Here is a 13,741-nt window from a genome sequence, read left to right as displayed (position 1 = left end):
TACTCCCCCATGAGTTTTATACCCATAACCTTCAGAGTCCAGCTGACTAAGTGAAATTAAATTCTAACGCAACTTTGGAACATAAACAACCTTGTCCAAAGTATGCACCACCCCATTTGACATTTTGATTTTCACCACTCCAATACCCATGATATCAACCGTTGAGTTATCAGGCAAACTCAATTTCCCAGCCTTGCCTTCTTGAAGCTTATCAAAATTATCCTTCCGGGTGCAAACGTGGTTGACACAACCAGAATCTAATATCTATTCTTCCTTAGAACACACTTCGTTCACATCTATGACCGCAAATATGTCATTATCATCGGTAAGGAAACAACCACTACTTCCTTCACCGGCAACCAAGTTGGTGTCGCCCTTGTTTTCTTCATTCCCGCATTTCTTAGGACAGAACCGCCTAATATGCCCTAGGTCACCACACTTGAAACACTTCACATCATTATTCCTAGAAGCGTTCCTGGATCGAGACCTGTCATGCTTCGATCTATCCTCCTTGTTAAATGATCGACCTCTCCCATCCCCAGCTATTGCAACTGTACCCGTACCGTCGCTCCATATTCCAGCCTTATCCTTCTTCCTCGCATCAAAGGACAATAAAGCTGTATGTGCTTGCTCCATCGTGATGGTGTCTTTCCCGCACAGAATAGTATCCGCATAAGTCTCATATGTGTCCGGAAGAGAATTGAGGAGTAATAACGCCTTATCTTCCTCCTCAAGCTTTACTTCGATCTTCTTCAACTGGTCTAACAGTCCATTGAACAAATTCACATGTCCAATTAAATTTTCATCCTCGTCCATCCTCAACCGATATAACCGTCGCTTCAAAAGCAACTTGTTGGTCAAGCTCTTCGCCATGTAGAGCTTCTCCAACTTTTCCCATATCACTAATGGAGAGTCATCATCAAGAACACAATTAATGACAGAATCTGAGATGCACAACCTAATAGTACTTGCACACTTAGTGCAAACCTCTTCCCAGTTGTCATCACTTATCTTCTCCGACTTACCCTCATCTCTTTTCAAGGCCCTACCCAAGCCAAGATGTACCAGGAGATCCTTCATCCTTCTCTGCCAAAGGGTGAAACTACATTTACCGTCAAATTTTGGTACTGCAAATTGAGAACCCATATTTGACATCCTTGCCAATTAAACCAGCCACCAGACCGAGCCTAGTGGCTCTGATACCACTGTTGGGAAATTAGCGCCAATCTCCCGCGCGCAACGGAAGAAACCAATCGACAAGTAAACCGTAAAAGTAAATAAATGTAAGCAATAATATGATGAGACGGTATTTAGGGTAAAACCCAGGGCAAAACTTTCCAAACCGGAAGTAAAACCCACTAGCCAAATAGACTAGAATCCACTATAATAATATAGTACCAGTACAACGTAACCGCCCCGATATAATACAAATTCGAAACAAACAAAAATATAAGATAACAACCTCTAGCCCTCAAGTAATATTAGTAAATGCTACCAAAATTACCCCTAGAGTAACCTCCTAAATCATTGTATAAAAACACCCGTCATACTGCCTCTCACCCTCAAATCCAACTTTCTATTTTCTACCAAGCTAAGTCACCTTATTTGATATGTGTTGTGAGATATTGTTGTGTTGTTTTCCAAATGAAAACCATCCTTTATATAGTAAGCCTATGGAACAAATTCCATGTACTAACATCTTCATAAAGACATTAGTCCCCCTTGTCCATAGCTAATACAATGAATCAAATATAATTCATTGAACTCCACCATGTACATTATAACTTTGTAATGTATGTACATGTAACATCTTGTAACATTAAACAAAACTTATGTTGGACAATTGGGTGTTACCCAACAAATCGCCCCCTCCAGCACAAGAGACAACCACCGAGGAATCAACCATTGGCCTTTTGAAATTACCAGTTGCACACCCGAGTTAGTATCCGGTCCCCACCTCTAACTGAATATCACGGCCAATGCACCATGTACAGCCTAAACCCAGTCAATGCCGTTACTTGACTCCGGAGAGAAACCTCTTGCTCTCCACCTTTATATCAGCATGAATTTTACCTTTGCGCCTGTTTGTAACCTGAAAACAATCTACCTTCGTCGCCTCTTCCGCGAACAAAACACATGCACGACTTTTCTGTTTCCAGCTATCCTGTGAGGTTTTCATTGCATATCCATCCAGATGGTATAAACCACGACGTAGCTCCCCCTCATGAGAACCATAGAACCCTTAGTCACTTTCATTACTCCCCCATGAGTTTTATACCCATTACCTTCGGAGTCGAGCTGACTAAGTGAAATTAAATTCTGACGCAACTTTGGAACATAAACAACCTTGTCCAAAGTATGCACCACCCCATTTGACATTTTGATTTTCACCACTCCAATACCCATGACATCAACCGTTGAGGTATCAGGCAAACTCAATTTCCCAGCCTTGCCTTCTTGAAGCTTATCAAAACTATCCTTCCGGGTGCAAACGTGGTAGACACAACCAGAATCTAATATCTATTCTTCCTTAGAACACACGTCGTTCACATCTATGGCCGCAAATATGTCATTACCATCGGTAAGGAAATAACCACTACTTCCTTCACCGGCAACCAAACTGGTGTCGCCCTTGTTTTCTTCATTCCCGCATTTCGTAGGACAGAACCGCCTAATATGCCTAAGGTCACCACACTTCACATCATTATTCCTAGAAGCGTTCCTGGATCGAGACCTGCCATGCTTCGATCCATCCTCCCTGTTAAACGATCGACCTCTCCCATCACGAGCAACTGCAACTGTACCCGTACCGTCGCTCCGTATTCCAGCCTTGTCCTTCTTCCTCGCATCAAAGGACAATAAAGCTGTATGTGCTTGCTCCAACGTGATGGTGTCTTTCACGCACAGAATAGTATCCACATAAGTCTCATATGTGTCCGGAAGAGAATTTAGGAATAATAACGCCTTCTTCCTCCTCAAGCTTTACTTCGATCTTCTTCAACTCGTCTAACAGTCCATTGATCAAATTCACATGTCCAATTAAATTTTCATCCTCGCCCATCCTCAACCGATATAACCGTCGCTTCAAAAGCAACTTGTTGGTCAAACTCTTCGCCATGTAGAGCTTCTCCAACTTTTCCCATATCACTGACGGAGAGTCATCATCAAGAACACAATTAATGACAGAATCCGAGATGCACAACCTAATAGTACTTGCACACTTAGTGCAAACCTCTTCCCAGTTGTCATCACTTATCTTCTCCGGCTTACCCTCATCTCCTTTCAAGGCCCTAGCCAAGCCAAGATTTACCAGGAGATCTTTCATCCTTCTTTGCGAAAGGGTGAAACTACATTAACCGTCAAATTTTGGTACTGCTAATTAAGACCCATATTTGACATCCTTGCCAATTAAACCAGCCAACAGACCGAGCCTAGTGGCTTTGATACCACTGTTGGGAAATTAACGCCAATCTCCCACGCGCAACAAAAGAAACCAATCGACAAGTAAACCGTAAAATTAAATAAATATAAACAATAATAAGATGAGACGGTATTTAGGGTAAAACCCAGGGCAAAACCTTCCAAACCGGACTAGAATCTACTATAATAATATAGTACCAGTACAACGTAACCGCCCCGAATTAATAGCAATTCGAAACCCACAAAAATATAAGATAACAACCTCTAGCCTTCCAGTAATATTAGAAAATGCCACCAATATTACCCCTAGAGTAACCTCCTAAGTTATTGTATAAAAACACGCGTTATACTGCCTCTCACCCTCAAATCCGACTTTCTATTTTCTACCAAGCTAAGTCACCTTATTTGATATGTGTTGTGAGATATTGTTGTGTTGTTTTCCAAATGAAAACCTTCCTTTATATAGGAAAACCTATGGAACAAATTCCATTTACTAACATCTTCATAAAGACATTAGTCCCCCTTGTCCATAGCTAATACAATGAATCAAATATAATTCATTGAACTCCACCATGTACATTATAACTTTGTAATGTATGTACATGTAACATTTTGTAACATTGAACAAAACTTGTGTTGGACAATTGGGTGGTACCCAACAAATCTCCCCCTCCAACACAAGAGACAACCACCGAGGAATCAACCATTGGCCTTTTGAAATTACCAGCTGCATACCCGATTTAGTATCCGGTCCCTACCTCTAACTCAATATCACGGCCAATGCACCGTGTAGAGACTAAACCCAGTCAATGACGTTACTTGACTCCGGAGAGAAACCTCTTGCTCTCCACCTTTCTATCAACAGGAATTTTACCTTTGCGCCCGTTTGTAACCTGAAAACAATCTACCTCGTCGCCTTTTCCGCGAACGAAACACATGCACGACTTTTCCGTTTCCAGCTATCCTGTGAGGTTTTCATTGCATATCCATCCAGATGGTATAAACCACGACGTAGCTCCCCCTTCATGAGAACCATAGAACCCTTAGTCACTTTCATTACTCCCCCATGAGTTTTATACCCATAACCTTCAGAGTCGAGCTGACTAAGTGAAATTAAATTCTGACGCAACTTTGGAACATAAACAACCTTGTCCAAAGTATGCACCACCCCATTTGACATTTTGATTTTCACCACTCCAATACCCATGACATCAACCGTTGAGTTATCATCCAAACTCAATTTCCCAGCCTTGCCTTCTTGAAGCTTATCAAAACTATCCTTCCGGGTGCAAACGTGGTTGACACAACCAGAATCTAATATCTATTCTTCCTTAGAACACACGTCGTTCATATCTATGACCGCAAATATTTCATTAGCATCGGTAAGGAAACAACCACTACTTCCTTCACCGGCAACCAAGTTGGTGTCGCCCTTGTTTTCTTCATTCCCGCATTTCTTAGGATAGAACCGCCTAATATGCCCAAGGTCACCACACATGAAACACTTCACTTCATTATTCCTAGAAGCGTTCCGGGATCAAGACCTGCCATGCTTCGATCCATCCTCCATATTAAACGATCGACCTCTCCCATCCCGAGCAACTGCAACTGTACCCGTACCGTCGCTCCGTATTCCAACCTTGTCCTTCTTCCTCGCATCAAAGGACAATAAAGCTGTATGTGCTTGCTCCAACGTGATGGTGTCTTTCACGCACAGAATAGTATCCACATAAGTCTCATATGTGTCCGGAAGAGAATTTAGGAATAATAACGCCTTCTTCCTCCTCAAGCTTTACTTCGATCTTCTTCAACTCGTCTAACAGTCCATTGATCAAATTCACATGTCCAATTAAATTTTCATCCTCGCCCATCCTCAACCGATATAACCGTCGCTTCAAAAGCAACTTATTGGTCAAACTCTTCGCCATGTAGAGCTTCTCCAACTTTTCCCATATCACTGATGGAGAGTTGATACGTGCATTTTATATAGTCTTTTTAGCCTAATTTATGCGCGTATCTTTATGCTTTTATCGTGGTTTTATGCTACGAAATGCCCCGAATATGCTACTTTGGTTTGTTTTGTCCTATTTGCAGGAATGAACCCAAAAGTAGTGAAATCAAGCCTTTTACCATCCTTTTAGCATGCATTTGGAGGAAGAGTGAATTTGGAGCGGGAATGAAGCTATTTTGAGATGCGCATTGGAGTAAGGAAGTTAGGCGAGCCAAGAGAGTGCTTCAATTTGCTGGTTCCTGCTTGTAAGAGCCATATCTCGCGTTCTACAACAGCTATTAAGGTGATTCCAGTTGGAGGTGAAAGCTTATCCTCTTAGCTTTCCAACGCCACCAACCACGCCCTATTTGCCCAAGTAACGAAGAAATGGCAGCCATTTGAAGTTTAGTGCGCAAAGCAGGAAACTGTCGCTGAGAAGTGCTCGATCGAGTACCATTTCTGCTCGATCGAGAGCCCATTTGCTCGATCGAGAGCCACTTCTACTCGATCGAGTGGTTTAGGATGAATAAGTACTCGATCAACTATATTTCCTTTCGATCGACCAGTTCCTTTTATGCCTTTGCTCGATCGAGTGATTTAGTTACTCGATCGAGTGGACTTTGCTACGGGCTGGGCTTTTAAGCTTTATATTCCGTCATTAGGTTTAATTATACTCCTAATTTGTTATAAATAGGAGTTAGGTCGACATAATGAGGGGCTCTTCCTCTCTTCTCTTCTTCCCTTACTTGCCATCGTACAATCGCTACTTTGTTCTTAATTTCCTGGATCAATAATTCAAAGATTAATTCTTTCCTTTCTTTTCTTCTTTAATTATTGTTTATGTTTATTGTTATTTCTTTATTTCTTGTTCTCTATTTAATTATGCGTAGCTAAATCCCTTAGTATGTTAGGATTAGGGAAGCCGTGGTAGCAATGCTTTAATTGTATTAAACAGATTAGTCTTGCGATAGAATTGTATTAGGCAATTTAATTGTTATCAGGTCGAATGAGTGACATACAGGAGACCAATAATTTTAGTTAACCCCGACCTAGATCGAAAGATTGGAAGGGAAGGCTTGCTTAATTACAATAGGGTATTGCAGTGAGGGCGAAAGTTAAGCTGTTTACACTCTAGGGCGGTTTAAGGACCGAAAGGTGACGACCATAGCTCTTCTTATCAATAGTCTAATCGCCTTAATATTCATGATAGTATAAGATCCGATAGCTGCCACGGTGGACCGACTCTTAGCATACTCCCTTCTCTCTTACTGTTGATTTCTCCTTTTATTTTCCTTGCTTAGTTTTTAGTTTAGCTATTCCACAATCAATTAAACCCCCACACTGTGACACCCTGACAGACCGAATTAGACAGATATTTAGCAACTTAGCCTCCCTGTGGAGATCGACCCTACTTGCCGCCGACTTCATTAGCGTAACTTAGGTATTTTATTTTTGGTGTAGAAACGACCGCATCAAATTTTGGCGCCGTTCTTGGGGGAGGCGACGCTTTTTATCTGTTTTATTTTGTTTGTCCTTTCGCTTCAAGGGAAGACTAAGTACCTTGAGGTCGTTTTCTTATCTTTCTCTTTAGTACTTTTTTTGATAGGCTCACGGGTTTATTAGACAAAGCTACGAGGGAGATTATCGAAGGGAAGGCTTGAGTACCTTCGATCCCTCTTGCCAAGATGACATCTGTTTCCCGACTAATTGCTCGCCAAGCCCAAGCCGAGAAACCCGCTAGAGGGGAAAGGAAGAAATCTTGGGGATGTGGTGTTCTTGAGCACAATGCAGCAGTAGTTGTGCCGCCACATCCACCCCATCAATGGCCACCGCAAGAAGATCCTCGTGATATGGAGAAAAAGAAACCGCGGAGTCAAATCCTTAATTCTGGAATTTGGTAGACATGTGGGTGCTCAAGTCACCGAAATTGCTTTGTTACTGATCCAAATTGCTCGGTTAACGGCTGGGTTGGATGAACGGAAATCAAAAGAGGTGTGCTTGACCAAGAGCGGTTTTTCCCATGAAGAACCCGCGTTGCCCAATGCTGAAAATGATTTCTATATTTCGGATGACGACTTTCTATCGTATTTCCGAATGCATGCGGGGATACCGGCGCATTGCTCAGAGGAATCACTCGATCGAGTGACTATTATTGGTCGATCGAGTGATTTTCCAGGAGAAAGTGCTCGATCGAGTGAACATTCTGCTCGATCGAGTGACAGACAGGAGGATAGTACTCGATCGAGTGATTTTGTTACTCGATCGAGTGAGGTGCGGAAGGAACTTGGTCGATCGAGTGAGCAATTCGCTCGATTGACTGAATTGGCCATTGATGGGAGCTTTTATTCGTCACTTGGGTTCATATTGGATGACGAGTTTGACGATGATGAGGATTACGGTGAACCTCCCTCATTCACAGCCGAGTCGGATACACTTGAAGCTGCGATTTATGGGATGGATTCCACTGAGGAGGTTGACGAAGAAGCGGCTGAGACGGTAATTGTTCCTAGCACGGATGAGGTAATCCATTCCTTTGTCAGTGATTCCGTTGTTGAGAGCAACCAACCTGAGATAGTAAACGATAACTTTATTATTGTTCGTTTTAATAGTATATTGCCTCGATTGACTCGCGCTATTTCTTTTAAGGTTATACCTCCTCTCATGTGGTCGATTAATTTAAAGATTTTTCACCGTCCTTATTATTTCAAGTTCATTAATCTGAGACGATACCCTATTTCATTGACGATCGCTCTCCCGCACTCCTATATTTTGTGGACAAATTTAGGAGCGCCCATAGGAAATTTGTTAGACTTAAATGTTTACATATTTTTATTTCCTATTTCTGTAATCCACTTTGGTGCTACTTATGCTGTTGTGTAGCACATGCGCAGGCTTATGATTTAATGCTGCGCGCTTTGAGCTGTTTTGATTGTGATTAATTAGAGAGGCTCGAAGAAAAAGAAGGTCGAGCTGGGACCTGACTGAAGCTAGCGCTACCCGGGAGGCAACCCGGCGATTTTTATTTTGCTTTTTATTTACTTTTAGTTGTAATAAATGGTTTTATACCATAGACGGTCTCAGTCAAGCTTGTCTTTGTTAGTTGCGGGCTGTTTACATTGTGTTTTTTTGCAGGAAATACATTGAGGAGCCCTCGATCGAGTAGTTTTTCTACTCGATCGAGCATTTTGCTGCTATATTCACTCGATCGAGTGAAATTGTACTCGATCGACCACCGCAGAGTCCGGAACTACTCGATCGACGGTACCCTCTTCGATCGAGCGCTTTTGCATGCCCATTCACGTATTGACTTGGATTAGCTTCCTGAGACGGTTTTCCGGGCCTTTAGCAACCTCCCATTTCATGGTCGGTTTGGGGAGGTCCCCTTATTCGCGCATTTTGTGAGTTTTCCGCTTTTACTCTCTTTCTCCTTTAGTTTGCGTTTCCTTTCCATGTTTTGGTACAATGGGGGCATTGTACGGTTTGGTTTGGGGAGGTTATGCATCCATATCTGTGTCTGCATTCTGTCTTCATTGCATTTCAGTTATCACGTTTAATTTATGTTTGCATTGTTGTTTATTTTTGTTTAAATTCATAAAATCTCATAAAAATTGAAAAATTTATAAAATTCAAAAAATTTCACGTTTATTTTTGCATATAGGTTGAGTCGGAACGGTAGATTTCAATGATGATATTGCAATATATCTGTCTTTTTGCTTAAGCCTTGCATTGAACTGTTATCTTTTAGCTTTGTCTTTTGCATAATCTACGAGTTAATGTTTAAATTTAGCTGAACGAATAGACTTGACCTGAAATTTTGGCAACCTACTTATAATTTCTAAGGAATTAGAGCCTTATAAACTGGTGTCATTTATGACCAGTTTCATGTAGGATTGTGAGTAGTTACTCCTTGCATATCATGTTCATCAATTTGCGCGTATATGAAATTCAATTGCTTTTTGCCGTCATACATTCGGGTTAGTGGTTGGTGTCACATGCAGGGAGGTGCTTACAAATTTCCCTTTCTTTCATTTTTACCCATTTAACTCCACATTAGCCAAATTTGCCAGTTGACCCTTTAGCTACATCCAAATTTAGCCTGCCTTGTCAAGCTAGTCTAGGTTGTTGTTTTGCGGTACATATTTCATTGTATCAAGTTTGGCTTGTATCTATTGTTTTGGAGTTGGTATTTATGAAGAAAAGGAGTTGAAAAAAAAACGTGAAAAAGAAGTTGAAAAAAAAGAATCGATAGAAAGAAAAAGAAAAATGAAAAAAAAGGGAAAAGAAAAGAAGGAAACCGAAAAAAAAAAAAAGAAATAGAAAGAAAAGAAAAAAAAAAATGTTGTTTGGTTGACGGTTTCTGCTCCTATGTTCTATCTTACATTATTTGAGGAGTATGTTTGGTTTGGTTTGGTGAGTTTTATGCCAAGTGAAGGGCATGTGCTTATTCCATGATTGAGTTGAGAATTGGATGTTGTCATATGGTTCTGTTTAGGTACTAGCTTGATCACCTATACCTCCACATTCCCATAAATGTTTTGCCTTTTCTTACCCATTGCCTCACTTTACCATATTTTTGTAAGCCCTCAGCTGTGACAGGACCTTGTTTGGTTGGAATGTATGTACGGTAGCTAGAATTGTCTATCATATTAGTTGCATGCATGTCTATGTGGGTCGTAGTCTAGGTGAGCGACTATTTTTCTTCTTCTCTCTTACATTCATATGCTTACCCTTTGCTTCATGAGAGAAGAGTGACCCGTGAGAGTCCACTATTAAAGGTCTTGCAAGGTCGACGGTTCAGCTTTATTATAAACATCTTATAACTCGTTTGCATTTGACTGTTTTGCTATAAGTGTTGGTTTGCTTGCATTAAATTGGCTTAAGCGGGCATTTGTAGCTAGCTCTGAGTTATCTTCTTCTGTTCCTTTAGTTGCATTTTAGTTTACTCGAGGACGAGTAAAGGTTTGGTTTGGGGAGATTTGATACGTGCATTTTATATAGTCTTTTTAGCCTAATTTATGCGCGTATCTTTATGCTTTTATCGTGGTTTTATGCTACGAAATGCCCCGAATATGCTACTTTGGTTTGTTTTGTCCTATTTGCAGGAATGAACCCAAAAGTAGTGAAATCAAGCCTTTACCATCCTTTTAGCATGCATTTGGAGGAAGAGTGAATTTGGAGCGGGAATGAAGCTATTTTGAGATGCGCATTGGAGTAAGGAAGTTAGGCGAGCCAAGAGAGTGCTTCAATTTGCTGGTTCCTGCTTGTAAGAGCCATATCTCGAGTTCTACAACAGCTATTAAGGTGATTCCAGTTGGAGGTGAAAGCTTATCCTCTTAGCTTTCCAACGCCACCAACCACGCCCTATTTGCCCAAGTAACGAAGAAATGGCAGCCATTTGAAGTTTAGTGCGCAAAGCAGGAAACTGTCGCTGAGAAGTGCTCGATCGAGTACCATTTCTGCTCGATCGAGAGCCCATTTGCTCGATCGAGAGCCACTTCTACTCGATCGAGTGGTTTAGGATGAATAAGTACTCGATCAACTATATTTCCTTTCGATCGACCAGTTCCTTTTATGCCTTTGCTCGATCGAGTGATTTAGTTACTCGATCGAGTGGACTTTGCTACGGGCTGGGCTTTTAAGCTTTATATTCCGTCATTAGGTTTAATTATACTCCTAATTTGTTATAAATAGGAGTTAGGTCGACATAATGAGGGGGCTCTTCCTCTCTTCTCTTCTTCCCTTACTCTTGTTCGTATTAATCGCTACTTTGTTCTTAATTTCCGGATCAATAATTCAGTATTAATTCTTTCCTTTCTTTTCTTCTTTAATTATTGTTTATGTTTATTGTTATTTCTTTATTTCTTGTTCTCTATTTAATTATGCGTAGCTAAATCCCTTAGTATGTTAGGATTAGGGAAGCCGTGGTAGCAATGCTTTAATTGTATTAAATGTTAGTCTTGCGATAGAATTGTATTAGGCAATTTAATTGTTATCAGGTCGAATGAGTGACATACAGGAGACCAATAATTTTAGTTAACCCCGACCTAGATCGAAAGATTGGAAGGGAAGGCTTGCTTAATTACAATAGGGTATTGCGGTGAGGGCGAAAGTTAAGTCATTTTACACTCTAGGGCGGTTTAAGGACCGAAAGGTGACGACCATAGCTCTTCTTATCAATAGTCTAATCGCCTTAATATTCATGATAGTATAAGATCCGATAGCTGCCACGGTGGACCGACTCTTAGCATACTCCCTTCTCTCTTACTGTTGATTTCTCCTTTTATTTTCCTTGCTTAGTTTTTAGTTTAGCTATTCCACAATCAATTAAACCCCCACACTGTGACACCCTGACAGACCGAATTAGACAGATATTTAGCAACTTAGCCTCCCTGTGGAGATCGACCCTACTTGCCGCTGACTTCTGTTAGCAGTAACTTAGGTATTTTATTTTTGGTGTAGAAACGACCGCATCAAGAGTCATCATCAAGAACACAATTAATGACAGAATCCGAGATGCACAACCTACTAGTACTTGCACACTTAGTGCAAACCTCTTCCCAGTTGTCATCACTTATCTCCTCCGGCTTACCCTCATCTCCATTCAAGGCCCTAGCCAAGCCAAGATGTACCAGGAGATCCTTCATCCTTCTTTGCCAAAGGGTGAAACTACATTTACCGTCAAATTTTGGTACTGCAAATTGAGACCCCATATTTGACATCCTTGCCAATTAAACCAGCCACCAGACCGAGCCTAGTGGCTCATATACCACTGTTGGGAAATTAGCGCCAATCTCCCAAGCGCAACTAATCGGTTCGTTTCGTATTCACAATTAAATAGATGTGGTCGTTGGGTCACGTCCGAATCAAAACAAAATTTATAGCTTCACAAACAACTCTACAATTAGGGACGTGCGTCTTCTACCCAATACGCTCGGATTGTCTGTAGACGGGCGGATTCTCCTGAATCCGCTCGGATTCAACCCTTTTTTACCCGGATTCAGTTACATCCATGTACAATGCATATTCCTTGTCATTCTTCCATTCTTCTTCATATCTCGTGTTCTTCATTGTGGGGGCACTACTAAGGCATGGATAGCCTAGGCAATTGCTATCCCCACACTAAGCTAAAGCACTACACATCAATTAAAATTATTAGTCCCTCCCTCACTTCTCTCAAACATGACAATTATCTTGATCAAAGTAAATAAAAATCCAAAGATGACAAAAATGCAATACAAGAATTAAAATGCGAGTTAGGGAGTTAGAGATATTTACAAATGGTGGTTTAGGGAGGACTCCACCAAACTCTCATTCTTCATGAGATGTCAAGGGGGCATGTTCAAGGTGCTGTTGATGTTGCTCAACACCTTGAAGAAATAATCAAACGCTTGTTCATTGTCATTATAAAGCTCTTCAATAGACCTTGGCCCTTGTTGCCGGTCTTGATCGATGGCATTACCAATGTAGGGATTAAAAATCCCTTCAAATTCGTCGTCCCAAAGACCACAAACTTCATTAAGTTGATCATTGAAAACCTCTTGATTTGATGGAGACAACTCTCCCAATTTCTTCTCTTGGCCAATGAGGCCATCCTCTTCTTATTTGCTTGATTTTGATGAGCTTTGCAAGCTCTCCTTGTCACGATTCACTTGCTCTTTGAATGGAGCATCTTCAATTTTCTTCTTCCATTGGAGTTCCGACTTCTTCCTATCATCCTTCCTATATATAATGATCAATCATGAAACACGGTTCATGCAAACGAGGAGCTCTCATATTCTTGTCAAGATTAAAGGTTATGCTTTCATCTCCCACTTCTAGAGTGAGCTCACCATGTTTCACATCAATCACCGCACCCGCGGTGTGTAGGAAAGGTCTTCCTAGAATGATTGGAATGTTGGAATCTTCCTCCATATCAACAATGACAAAGTCCACCGGGATGAAAAACTTCCCAATTCGTACGGGAACATCTTCCCATATCCCTAATGGTGTCTTCGTCGATCTATCAGCCATTTGGAGTGTGATATTGGTGCATTTAAGCTCTCCCATCCCCAACCTTTTACTCACCGAGTACGGCATAACACTCACACTAGCCCCTAGATCACATAAGGCTTTGTTGATCGTTGTGTCGCCAATGGTACACGGTATTGAGAAGCTTCCTGGATCCTTTAGTTTTGGAGGTGAACTCCCTTGAAGTATTGCACTACTCACCTTAGTGAAGGCGATAGTCTCAAGTTTCCGGATCGACTTCTTCTTTGTGAGGATGTCTTTCATGTATTTCGCATAGGCCGGCACGTGATTGATTAATTCCGTGAAAGGAATCGAGACTTCCAA

Source organism: Silene latifolia, chromosome 7 (genome assembly GCF_048544455.1).
Source record: "Silene latifolia isolate original U9 population chromosome 7, ASM4854445v1, whole genome shotgun sequence".
NCBI classification, from domain to species: domain Eukaryota; kingdom Viridiplantae; phylum Streptophyta; class Magnoliopsida; order Caryophyllales; family Caryophyllaceae; genus Silene; species Silene latifolia.
This window is presented reverse-complemented; position numbering follows the sequence as displayed.